Source organism: Papaver somniferum, chromosome 1, assembly GCF_003573695.1.
Source record: "Papaver somniferum cultivar HN1 chromosome 1, ASM357369v1, whole genome shotgun sequence".
In the NCBI taxonomy this organism is placed as follows: domain Eukaryota; kingdom Viridiplantae; phylum Streptophyta; class Magnoliopsida; order Ranunculales; family Papaveraceae; genus Papaver; species Papaver somniferum.
The window spans coordinates 106,426,759-106,440,804 of NC_039358.1; the positions used below are offsets into that span (position 1 = coordinate 106,426,759).

General features: G+C 35.2%; 1 non-coding gene and 1 pseudogene across 1 annotated transcript; one reads left to right on the forward strand and one right to left on the reverse strand.

Annotated features, from left to right (window-relative positions):
* Nucleotides 1-4,099: 4,099 nt before the first annotated feature.
* TRNAN-GUU lies at nucleotides 4,100-4,171 on the reverse strand. Its single transcript has one exon. It is a non-coding gene; the product is annotated as a tRNA-Asn (tRNA).
* Nucleotides 4,172-4,345: 174 nt separating this feature from the next.
* LOC113295918 lies at nucleotides 4,346-9,985 on the forward strand (annotated as a pseudogene).
* Nucleotides 9,986-14,046: the final 4,061 nt, after the last annotated feature.

Below are 14,046 nucleotides of genomic sequence, written 5' to 3' on the forward strand. Positions count from 1 at the left end.
TTTCAACATAGCTTCATAGCTAGGCTGGATGCTACAGGTTAAAATTTGTGGAGGTTCAAAAAATCCTTGAAAATCAATGGAAACTTAAGAATAGGTGTAAATTATACCTATGAGCAAAGGATTCTTTGTTATTATGTTATCATCAGAATTGGACAAAGAGAAGATACATGCTGAAAAGTGGTTTGTCAATCAACAAATTCTGAGGTTGATTGATTGGTACCCAGGTTTTAATCCTGATAAACAAAGAACGTCCCATGCAGCTGTTTGGGTACATTTTCTTGGTCTCCCTATTGAGATATGGACTGAGAGATCATCACTTTCTATTGGGAAAATCCTTGGAACACCAATTGTGGTGGATCAAAGAACCCTAAGTCTGGAATATGGTCACTTCGCAGCTGTTTTGGTAGATATAGACTTCGCAAAGCATATTCCTGAGCGCATCTCTATCACTGCAGGAGGTAAAAATTTTTGGCAATATGTTGATATACCAAATTCACCTAAATTCTGTTTATCTTGCAATATTATTGGGCATGTTGATGGTGAATGCAAAAAGAAGAATAGCAGGAAGACTGCTGGTAAGGAAAAACAGATTGTTCATAAACCTACAATCCAAGTTTGGCAAGCAAAATCAGCTAAAACTGATGAGGAAGAGGAGAAGTCTTTGAATCTGGATAATATGAAGGATAATACGGTTGGTGCTTCAGTTGATGATACACAGTTGAAGGAGGAGATTGATCGCTCTGAATCTAAGGTTCGTGAAGCTCAGCTTAGATTGCAAAACGCAATTGCAGCCAAGGAAGCGCTTGCTGCACGTACACAATCTGCTCATGCAGACCATGCAAAAGTTACACAAGTCACATCTAATACTCAAATTCAGTCCGAGAAGAACCAAAACTCTGAAGTTCAGTCCGTGTCTGAGTTAGAAACCCAGACAAGGGTCGTGAACAAACAAAATTTCGTGGCTAAATCTGTGAACAAAGATGGGATACGGGCAGTGAACAAACCAAAACCTAAATGTTTTAAAACTTCAGAAACTGTTGGGTCTCGTGAAACTACAGCTAAACAAGATAATGCACGTACAGATTCTATCAATGCAGGCCATGCAGATGCACTTGATCAATCTGGTGCTCAGTCCGTGGTTGAATTGATAAAACATAAAAACACTCCTACTGAAGTTATTGATGGAGCTAATCAGTTGGAAAAGGAGCTTGCTAAATCTGTTGTTGAGTTGCGTGAAGCTCAGATGAAGTTTATTCATTGTAAAAATACTATTGCAGCTCAGAAAGATATAGCTTTACGTAAAAATCCGGAAGACATGGCTGCACAGAGTTTTTCTAAAGACGAATGGACTGAAGTGAAAGGAAAGAAATCCCCTAGTAAAGGTACTTATTTCTCTTTTACTCCTTTTGAGAATGATTATACTCCTTTTGTGGATGAGTTGAGGCAAACTGAAGTTGTGGTTAAAAACAAATTTGATGTCCTAGCATCTGAGTTAGGCCTTGATAATGTTATTATTGAGGAGGAGGATGAGGAATAATTGGAATCTAGTGACTTAGATGTTAGTATGGGCTCTAAAAATTGGGGTGAGTTTGATGCTGACATTTTAGAAAGGAAAAAAGCTAGGAAAGTTGCCAAACATGCTGCTAATATTATAGCAAAGCGTTCTTTGCAATCTGACTCAAGTTTGGAATCTTCTCCCAGCAACTCTATTGAGGAATCTCTGAGTCGTGACACTAACATGGAAATTCAAGCGGGGTTGGTTGATACTGTTTTTGATAAGAATAATATTTTGTCTAAGGAAGAATTAGAGGTTGAAAACAATATTCAGTTGGAAGATGTGCGTGCTCAGTTCATTAGAAGTCCAACTTTTGGACAAGAATATTTCAAAGAAAAGAGGGAGCAAATGGAAAGAATGAACTCAAAGAAAAAATCTCCTAGTAAGTTGTCTCCTATTAAGCTTGTTCCTGGTAACTTTGCCACTAATAATGAAGACGGAGAGTTTTATGTGGATGAATATGAAGATATCTTGGGTAATTATTCTTTTGATACGGATGTTATGGATGAAATTTTTTCTAAGAGCAAATCATATAGAGTTGGTAGCAGCAGAAGTAAATTGAAAGGAGTTGGCTATAGATATAGGTATCTTCTTTTAATTTTCTTTTTTGCGGTTATTACTTTTGTTATTTCTTAAAAGTTATTTAGACCCCTTTGGTTTATGGGGGTAGGGAGTTTTGTGCTCCAAATTTGTAATTCTTGTAATTACGTTTTTTTGTTATAATAAACTTTGGACTTAACAAAAAAAAAAGTAATGCTCACAACTTTCCTCTAGACCTAGCTGCTGTTGTACAACATACTTATACTTATTTAAGTATTAATAAAGTTAATAGATAACTACTCAAATATCTAACCTTGAGTGATACAAAATTTAAATATTAGGGGGCGGATGTAGCCAAGTGGATCAAGGCAGTGGATTGTGAATCCATCACGCGTGGGTTCAATTCCCGTCGTTCGCCCATAATCTCTATTTAATTATAGAGAGCTATATACTTATGTTGAGCTTTTCAATTTTTCCTAATAAATGATTAGCAACAAAAGGATTTTTTTTAATGAACGTGTCACAGCTAATTAGACGAAGAAACATATTATATGTTTTCTATAAAAAAACAACGGGCTTCCGGTACAAATTTTCCCCATGCTGATATATCAATAGAATCCAAGAGAAGGTCACCGCGATACGAGTCGTTTATCATTACGATAGGTGTCAAGTGGAAGTGTAGTGATGTATGCAGCTGAGGCATCCTAACAGACCGATAGACTTGAACCTTGCTCCTACATGACCCGACCAATTCGATCAGGCACTCGCCATCTATTTTCATTGTTCAACTCTTTGACAACACGAAAAAACCATTGTTCAACTCTTTGATAACATGAAAAACCAAAAGCACTGCCCTCCCTCTCTATCCAAGGGATGGAAGGGCAGAGGCCTTTGGTGTCCCCTCCAGTCAAGAATTGGGGCCTCACAATCACCAGCCAATATAATAAATATGCTTTTATCTCATGCCTTTATTCGTTCATGGTTCGATATTCTGGTGTCCTAGGCTTAGAGGAACCACACCAATCCATCCCGAACTTGGTGGTTAAACTCTACTGCGGTGACGATACTGTAGGGGAGTTCCTGCGGAAAAATAGCTCGACGCCAGGATGATAAAAAGATTAACATCTCTCATTCTTATTACTTATTCAATATGAAAAAAATGAAAAGGTCGTTTTCTTCAAAACCTCAATTATTACATCCCTTCTCTCCCACTTCACACCTCGGAAGGCACCCTTCTTCTAGAGATAAACGCGCTTTCCACATCTTCTTAACCCGAAATGAAATGGCTGAGGAAAGGTTCTTTTTTTAGGGTACTCCCGAGAACAGATCCTGTGGAGACGGGGTGGGGCCTGTAGCTCAGAATATTAGAGCACGTGGCTACGAACCACGGTGTCGGGGGTTCGAATCCCTCCTCGCCCACAACTGGCCCAAAAGGGAAGGACCTTTCCTTTACCTCTGGGGGTAGGAAAATACTGATCGGGATAGTGGATCCAAATTTATGTAACTTGGGTGTGAGTCTTTTGTCGAAATGGAATGGTCTTACTTTTTCTTTTTTTTCTTATTTATCGCGAATGATTCCATCATGAAAAAATTTATGCCCGAACCGAATCCATATTCTTCCTCAGTCAGGCTTGGGCTGACTAGAAGAGCAAGTACAAGTATTAGTAGCATAGCAAAAAGCGTGACTCGTCCTTAATATGTTTGCTCGCGGTAATTGTAGCCTCTCGGGAGAATCGATGACTGCATCTTTGATACACTGCTAGTACTAGTACATCTGAGAATGATTAATTGGCTATTTGTAAATAGCCCCCGGGCTATGGAACAAAGGATTATCTCGGATCTACACCGAGGTATTGACGGCGATTCTCAAATATCGCAGAACAGAATGTGATATGATGGGATAGAATGCAATAGAAAGAAACAGGGAACGGGTTACCTACTCCTAACGGTCAACGCGAGCCCTTTCATTTCATTCTGAATGAAACAATTCAGAATGAATAAAATCTCCCCAAGTAGGATTCGAACCTACGACCAATCAGTTAACAGCCGACCGCTCTACCACTGAGCTACTGAGGAACAACGGTAAATTCGAGCTCATAGAGTTCAATTTCCATTCTCAACCCATGACCAATATGAGCCCGAAGCTTCCTTCGTAACTCCCGGAACTTCTTCGTGGTGGCTTCGTTCCATGCCTCATTTCATAGGGAACCTCAAAGTGTCTCTATTTCATTATATTCCATTTATATCCCAATTCCATCCATATCTCAATTCCATTCATTTAATATCCCTTTGGTGTCATTGACATAAGAGATGTCGTTTCTAGTCTATCTGTTTCTATTTCTATATATGGAAAGTTAAGAAATCATCATATAATAATCGAGAAATTGCAATAGAAAAGAAAAAAGGGGGGTTTGTGATGATTTTTAAATCTTTTCTACTAGGTAATCTATTATCCTTATGCATGAAGATAATAAATTCGGTCGTTGTGGTCGGACTCTATTATGGATTTCTGACCACATTCTCCATAGGGCCCTCTTATCTCTTCCTTCTCCGAGCTCGGGTTATGGAAGAAGGAACCGAGAAGGAGGTATCAGGAACAACGGGTTTTATTACGGGACAGCTCATGATGTTCATATCGATCTATTATGTGCCTCTCCATCTAGCATTGGGTAGACCTCATACAATAACTGTCCTAGTTCTACCGTATCTTTTGTTTCATTTCTTCTGGAACAACCACAAAAACGTTTTTGATTATGGATCTACTACCAGAAACTCAATGCGTAATCTCAACATTCAATGTGTATTCCTGAATAATCTCATTTTTCAATTATTCAACCATTTCATTTTACCGACTTCAACACTAGCCAGATTAGTCAACATTTATATGTTTCGATGCAACAACAAGATGTTATTTGTAAAAAGTAGTTTTGTTGGTTGGTTAATTGGTCACATTTTATTCATGAAATGGGTTGGATTGGTATTATTCTGGATACGGTAAAATAATTCTATTGGATCGAATAAGTACCTTGTGTTAGAATTGGGAAATTCTATGGCTCGAATCTTTAGTATACTCTTATTTATCACATGTGTCTACTATTTAGGCAGAATGCCGTCGCCTATTGTTACTAAGGAACTAAAAGAAGAAACTGCCGAAAGAGAAGAAAGGGGAGAAAGTGAGGGAGAAACAGATGTAGAAATCGAAACAATTTCCGAAACGAAGGGGACTAAACAGGAAGAAGGATCCATCGAAGAAGACCCTTCCCTTTCCCTTTGTCCGGAAGAAAATTCGAAGTTAGAAATAGTTAAACTTAAAGAAGATAAAGACCTCATCTGGTTTGAAAAACCTCTTGTTACTCTTCTTTTCGACTATAAACGATGGATCGTCCAGTGCGATATATCAAAAATGATCAATTTGAAGATGCTGTCCGAGACGAAATGTCACACTATTTTTTTTTACATGTGAAAGTGATGGAAAAGAAAGAATCTATTTTACATATCCACCTAGTTTGTCAATCTTTTTGGAAATGATAAAAGGAAAGATACTTTTGTCCACAACTGAAAAACCCTCTTCTGAAGAATTGTATAATAATTGGGTTTATACCAACGAAAAAAAAAGAACATAAACAACGCATTTTTCAATAGAATTGATGCTCTAGAAGGGGGTCTCTGAAACTGGATGTACTTGAAAAAAGGATTAGATTATGCAATGATGAGACTGAACAAGACTGCCTGCCTGAAGGGTATGATCCTTTTTTGAACGGAACCCACCGCGGAAGCGAAAAAAAATATGAATGAGGCTTTCTCAGAAGAAGGTTGGATTTGGATAAATAAATTTCATAATATACTTCCCACAAACTACCAAGAATTTGAAGAAAAAAAGGAAAAATTTGAGAGAAAATACTTCCTTCCAGAAGAAGGAAAACTTAATTCAGAAAATAGAACGAAATATTTATTTGATGCGGTTACACCCGATAGACATCATCAAAGAATTATAAAGGAATCCATTGGAATAAAAGAAATATGTAAAGAAGTTCCTCAATGGTCATACAAATTGATTACCAGTTTGGATCAACAAGATGGAACAATTTTAGAAGAAACGGCTGAGGATCATGAAATTAGGTCAAGAAAGGCCAACCATGTAGTCATTTTTACAGATACCGAACGTAAAAATAGTACAACGAATACTAATGATGAAGTAGAAGAAGTGTTTATCCTACGTTATGCGCAAGAATTGGATTTTCGTCGAGATATAATCAAAGGATCTATGCGCGCTCAAAGACGTAAAACAGGTATTTGGGAACCGTTTCAAACAAATATCCATTCCCCCTTTTTTTGGACAGAATCTACAAAAAGTTTTTTTTTTTTGCTGATACCTCTCGAATTTGGAATCTTCTTTTTAAGAATTGGATGATAAAAAGTACGGAATTAAAAAATTCCAGTTTTGAGGAAGAGGCAAAAGAAAAGGATAAAAAAGGAAGAAGAAAGGGGAGGAAAATGACCGGCTAGCAGTAGCGGAAAGCTGGGATACTGTTCTATTTGGTCAATCAATAAGGGGTTGCTTGTTAATAGCCCACTCGATTTTTAGAAAATATATTGGATTGCCTTCATTGATAATAGCTAAAAACATCAGCTGTATCTTATTATTTCAACCCCCGGAGTGGAATGAGGATTGGAGAGAGTGGGTAGAGAAATGCATGTTAAATGCACCTATAATGGTGTTCAATTATCCGAAATGGAATTTCCAAAAAATTGGTTAACAAAGGGTATTCAGATAAAGATCATATGTCCTTTCTATCCGAAACCTTGGAACAGTTCTAAGAAACGATCTCATCATAAAAATCCAAGGGGAATAAAGGAAAATTCTTGCTTTTTGACAGTCTGGGGGATGGAAACTGAATTTCCTTTTGGTTCTCCCCGAAGACGACCTTCTTTATTAAAACCCATTTTAAAAGACCTAGAAAAAAGAATAACAAAAAAAAAAACACAAAGTTTTCTAGGTCTAAGGGTTTTAAAAGAAAAAACAAAAGGGTTTCTAAAGGACTCAAAAGAAAAAGAAAGTTGGACTCATAAAAAGGATTTTTTTCAAAAAAAAAAGAATAAAAGAGCTTGGCAAAGTAAATCCAATTATATTAGTTGGATTGAGAAAAGTATATGAATCGAGTGAAAATAAAAAAAATTCTCTTAAAGAAAATCAGATAGTTCATGAATCGTCCAGTCGCATTAGATCAATGTCTTGGACAAATTATTCAGTAACAGAAAAAAAAAAACAGAAGATCTGGCTGATAAGACAAGTAAATTAAGAATCAAATTGAAAAAATAATAAATGACAAGAAAAAAACGTTTCTAATTCCAGATAGAAATATTAATCCTAACGATAAAAGATTAGAAGCGCCAAAAAGCTTTTTGCGGATATTCCAAAGAAGAAGTGCTAGATTAATACGTAAACAACACTCTTTTTTAAACTTTTTGATTGAAAAGATATATATGGACACCCTTCTATATCTCATTAGTATTCCCAGGATCAATGCACAATTTTCCCTAGACTTAAAAAAAAGGAGAGATTGATAAAAAAAGTTACAATGATGAAATAAAGAAAGAAGAAGTTGAAGAAAAAAAAAGAATTCATGTCATTTCGACTAAAAAGAGGGCATTTTCTAATATTAGTAATAAGAATTTACATCATTTTTGTGCCCCAGTTGACTTGTCACAGGCATATGTATTTTACAAATTATCACAAACCCAGGTGATTAACAAATATCACATGAGATCTGTACTTCAATATAATGGAACGTCTTTTTATCTTAAAGATAGAATAAAGAAATTTTTTGGAACACAAGGAATACTTTATTCTGAATCAAGACATTAAAAACTTAGCAATTTTGAAACGAATGGGTGGAAAAATTGGTTAAATAGTCATTATAACTATCAATATAATTTATCTAAGATTACATCGTCTCAATTAGCTCTACAAAAACAACGAAATGGAGTCAATCAAAGTCATACGATTTCAAACAATGCATCAACAAAATTGGATTCATATGAACAAAAAAATGTATTTCATTATAAGAAACAAAATGCTTATGTAATGGATTCATTATCGAGTAAAACAAAATTTTTTAAAAAACAGTATGGATATGATCTTTTATCACAGAAATATATCAATTATAGAGAAGGTAAGGATTCATATATTTCTTTATCACCATTACAAGTAAAGGGAAGCCGAAAAATTCCCTATAACTACAACACAAATAAACCCCCAATTTTTTATATGCCGGCAGGCATATATATGAGTCATTATCTAGGAGAAGATTGTATTGTTGATACGGATAAAAATCCGGATAGAAAATATTTTGATTGGAGAATCGTTTCTTTTTGTCTTAGAAAGAAGATCGATATTGAGGCTTGGGCTAATATGGATACTGAGACCCGCATGGATAAAAATACTAAAACAGGAATTAACTATTATTCAATCATTAATCAAATTGATACGAAGGATCTTTCGTATCTTGCGATTGATAAACAAATAAAACCGTCCAGTGGAAAAAACTTTTTTTTTGATTGGATGGGGATGAATGAAGAAATACTAAACCGCCCCATATCAAATCTGCACCTTGGTTCTTCCCAGAATTGTTGGGGCTATATGATACATATAGGATTAAACCGTGGATTATACCAACAAAATCACTTCTTTTCCATTTTAATGGAAAGAAAACCACCAGTGAAAATAAAAAGCTAAAAAAAAAAGATCTTGAATTAGAAAATCAAAATCAAGAAGAAAAAGAAGAATCAGACCAAGAAGAAAAAGAAGAATCAGACCAAGAAGATATTGGATCAGATCTATCAAACCAAGAAAAAGAAGTTAACGAGGATGACAGTGACTCATACATGAAAAAGAGTAGAAATCAAAATAAATGGAAGAGTACCACAGAAGCGGAACTAGATTTTTTCCTGAAAAGATATTTTATTTTTCAACTGAGATGGCATAGTTCTTTGGATCAAAGAATAATTAATAGTATCCAGATATATTGTCTCCTGCTTAGACTGAACAATCCAAAGCAAATTGCGATATCCTCTATTCAAAGAGGAGAAATGCGTCTGGATATATTGCTGATTCAAAAAGATCTAAATCTTACAGAATTGATAAACAAAGGAGTATTGATTATTGAACCTGTTCGCCTGTCTATACAAGGAGATGGACTTTTTATTATGTATCAAACCATAGTTATTTCACTGGTCCATAAGAGTAATCACCAAACTAATAGAAAAAACCAACAAAAAGAAAACGGTTATAATAATTCTTTTGATGAATCCATTAAAAGACATAGACATGAAAGGGTGCTTGAAAAGAGAGATGAAAAAAATTATGCTTTTGTTGTTCCTGAAAATATTTTAGCTCCTAGATGTCGTAGAGAATTGAGAATTCAAATTTGTTTAAACTCGGAAAAAAGAAATGTTTTGGATAGAAAGAAAACATTTTACAATAAGAACAACTTAAGAACTGCGGTACTTTTTTGGAGGAGATCAAACATCTTGATAAAGATCCAAAGAATTTAGATAGAGATAGAAATAAATTAATGAAATGGAAAAATTTTCTTTGGACAAATTATCAATTAGAGGACTTAGCTTGTATGAATCGTTATTGTTTTGATACCAGTAATGGAAGTCGTTTCAGTATGTCAAGGATATATATGTATCCACGATTTACCATCAATTAATGGTAAATCTCCTTCCTATCTATAACGTGCCAGATATGGCATGATATATGAAGGCAAACAAATGTACCCGCACATTTGTCTTATATTTATTTATATTCTGGTTTCCCGTATAGGATACTGATTCAATGACCTAAGAATCTTCTTCGGCTCAATTTTTCCCTTTCTTTTTTTTGGGGGTTGAAGAACTCGACCAGCCTTTTGTATCTATATCCGAATGAAATTGCAACTTGGATTGATTCATTAAATTTGAAAGTAAAAGGTAGTATATGAAAAAATAAATTTTTTGTGTATACCAGAACCAGATTTTAAAAACCGATATTATTTTTATTGATTAATAAACTCCATTTTTTTATAAAAGAAAAAAAAAGGAGAAGCGCTCTTTTTATGATAAAAAAAAAAGCATTCATCTCAGTTATTTCGCAAGAAGAAAAAGAATAAAACAAGGGGTCCGTTTCCTTTGAATTTCAAGTATTAAGTTTCACCAATAAAATGTGGAGACTCGCTTTCCATTTTGAATTTCACAAAAAGGACTTTTTATCTCAGAGAGGTATAGGAAAAACTCTGGTAAAATGGCAACGGTTGCTGGCTTATTTGTAAAAAAAATTAGAATATGTTATAAAGAATTAATTGGTCGGTTGGATATTCGGGAGCCAAAGACTAGTTAAGTTAATTTGAAGCTTTAGTTTGAATTATTTGATTTATTAGATTTTGAATTTTTATGAACTTTGTTTCGTTTTCAGCAATTCATGGAATAATGAATCGGGGAAAAAATATGACTGTATCAGCTACAAGAAAAGACCTCATGATAGTCAATATGGGTCCTCATCACCCACCGATGCATGGCGTTATTCGACTCATCATTACTCTAGATGGTGAAGACGTTATTGACTGTGAACCTATATTGGTTTATTTACACAGAGGGATGGAAAAAATAGCGGAAAACCGAACAATTATACAATATCTGCCTTATGTAACACGTTGGGATTATTTAGCTACTATGTTTACCGAGGAAATAACGGTAAATGGACCAGAACAGTTAGGAAATATTCAAGTTCCTAAAAGAGCCCGTTATATCAGAGTAATTATGTTGGAACTGAGTCGTATAGCCTCTCATTTATTATGGCTTGGCCCTTTTATGGCGGATATAGGTGCGCATACTCCTTTCTTCTATGTTTTCAGAGAGAGAGAATTGATATATGATCTATTCGAAGCTGCCACAGGTATGCAAATGATGCATAATTATTTTCGTATCGGAGGAGTAGCTGCTGATCTACCTCATGGTTGGATAGATAAATGTTTAGATTTCTGCGTTTATTTTTTAACCGGGGTTGCTGAATATCAAAAGCTTATTACGCGAAATCCTAATTTTTAGAACACAATGAGGGGGTAGGCGTTGTTGGTTTGGAGTGGGCTATGCAATGGGGTTTTTCTCGTATTTGTATTCGGTCTGATTCTATGGGAGTTGTTGAAGCTTTCAAGAATAATTTCGTTCCATGGTTTGTGAGGAATAGGTGGATTATGATCTGTAGACACTACACGTCTATACGTTTCATTCACACTTTTAGGGAGGTGAATTTTTCAGCGGATGCAATGGCCAAGCGGGGTTGTTTATTGAATAATGAAGTGGGAGTACACTACAATGGGAAACCACCGTTCTTAATTTCTGTTGAACATCCTAATGTTGATTATTTTCGGTTCAAATAGTTTCAAGTTTTTGGGGTTGCTGTAACCTCTTTTCTTGTAAACTATTTCTTGTAAATTTTGTTATCTATTAATAAAAAATTTTGACTTATCAAAAAAAATGAGAGGAGGCAATAAATTGGGGTTTATCAGGGCCAATGCTACGAGCTTCCGGAATACAATGGGATCTTCGGAAAGTCGATCATTATGAGTGTTACGACGAGTTTGACTGGGAAGTACAATGGCAAAAAGAAGGGGATTCATTAGCCCGTTACTTAGTCTGAATCGGTGAAATGACAGAATCCATAAAAATTATTCAACAAGCTTTGGAAGGAATTCCGGGAGGGCCCTATGAAAATTTAGAAGCCCGACGCTTTGATAAAGCAGGGGATTCTGACTGGAATGATTTTGACTATAGATTTATTAGTAAAAAAACATCTCCCACTTTTGAATTGTCAAAACAAGAACTTTATGTGAGAGTAGAAGCCCCAAAGGGGGAATTGGGGATTTTCTGATAGGGGATCATAGTGTTTTTCCTTGGAGATGGAAAATTCGTCCTCCGGGTTTTATCAATTTCCAAATTCTTCCTCAGTTAGTTAAAAGAATGAAATTGGCGGATATTATGACGATACTAGGTAGTATAGATATCATTATGGGAGAAGTTGATCGTTAATATGATAATTGATATGACAGAATTACAGGCTATCAATTATTTTTTCAGATTGGAATCCTTAAATGGGGTCTATGGTCTTATATGGTTGCTTGTCCCTATTTTTACTCCTATATTGGGAATCACGATAGGAATATTAGTTATTGTGTGGTTAGAAAGAAAAATATCTGCGGGGGTACAACAACGTATTGGATCCGAATACGCGGGTCCTTTGGGAATTTTTCAAGCTCTAGCAGACATGACAAAATTACTTTTTAAAGAGGATCTTCTCCTATCTAGAGGGGTATTCTTTTATTCAGTCTCGGACCCTCTATAGCAGTCATATCCATTTTACTAAGTTATTCATGAATTCCTTTTGGATATCGTCTTGTTTTAGCTGATCTCAGTTTAGGTGTTTTTTTTATGGATTTCTATTTCAAGTATTGCTCCTATTGGACTTCTTATGTCAGGATATGGGTCAAATAATAAATATTCTTTTTTGGGTGGTCTACGAGCTGCTGCTCAATCGATTAGTTATGAAATACCATTAACTCCATGTGTGTTATCAATATCTTTACGTGCGATTCATTAGGGCATGAACTTTTACCTAACTTTTTCTAGGAAAGAAGTTGAATGGAGTGAATAGAGATCCTCATTTTTTTATTCGTCATTCGGGGTGATGACCTAAACCAGATAGTTATATGAGTGAAACAAACAACTTCTAAATTAGCAGTAAAAAGGTTGAGACTCATTCCCTATGTACAAGAGTTAAGCAAAAAAAGAGAAATTACCCCAAGGTTAGTTGATTAGTCATCACGGTTTGAAGCGGGCAGAAAAGATCAACTGGCTAGAGTTTTGTTTTAACTATTCTATTATATTGTATGTATTACCATACCGGGGATCGAGCAAAAATGAGTGGACGGTTAGGAACACCAAAATACACAAAGGATTAGTAACGGAGATAATGTAAGTTACCAAAAAAGGTATTTCTGCATAAACGGAATCATAATGGGGCTCAAGTTGGTAGAAACGATAAAGTAGTACTTCCCCACGATCCCGATCCCGAGTATGGTCCTATCCACAGGTGAAATAAATAATTATCAGGAACGAAGTAATCCTTTTTTTTTAGCCCACTTTTACTTTTCTTAGAAAGAAGAATAGGAACGAAATAAATAGGTTGAAATACCTACATAGACAACGAGTATTTTATTCAAGTATTAAGTTATTACTGAATAAAGACAAACTTAAATTAAAAAGTGTAAGATCAATTCGGAAGCACCCTTTTTTCTATTATAGCAGACGAAATTGCATTGGTTTAATTTTTGACTCCTCGATACATCTTGATTCTATCTAACACATATCGAGATAATACCAAACCAGTCCTTAGATTTAGTTAAGGCCATCGAGGAGCGTATGAGGCTGAAGTATTATGTACGGTTCTGCAATAGCGATGGAAGCAGTGATGTTATCACCTACTATAATTATCTAACAGTTCAAGTACAGTTGATATAGTTGAGGCGCAGTCAAAATATGGTTTTTGGGGGTGGAATCTGTGGCGTCAACCTATAGGTTTTGCAGTTTTTGTAATTTCTTCTCTAGCAGAATGTGAGAGGTTACCCTTTGATTTACCAGAAACGAAGAAGAATTAGTAGCAGGTTTATCAAACCGAATATTCAGGTATAACCTTTGGTTTATTTTATGTTGCTTCCTATCTAAATCTACTAGCTTCTTCATTATTTGTAACCGTTCTTTATTTAGGGGGTTGGAATCTTTCTCTTCCGTACATATTTCTTCCTCATTTCGAAATTTCTGAAGTGAGTGGAGTTTTTGGAATGACAATTGGTATTTTTATTACATTAGCTAAAGCTTATTTGTTCATGTTCATTCCTATTACAACAAGATGGACT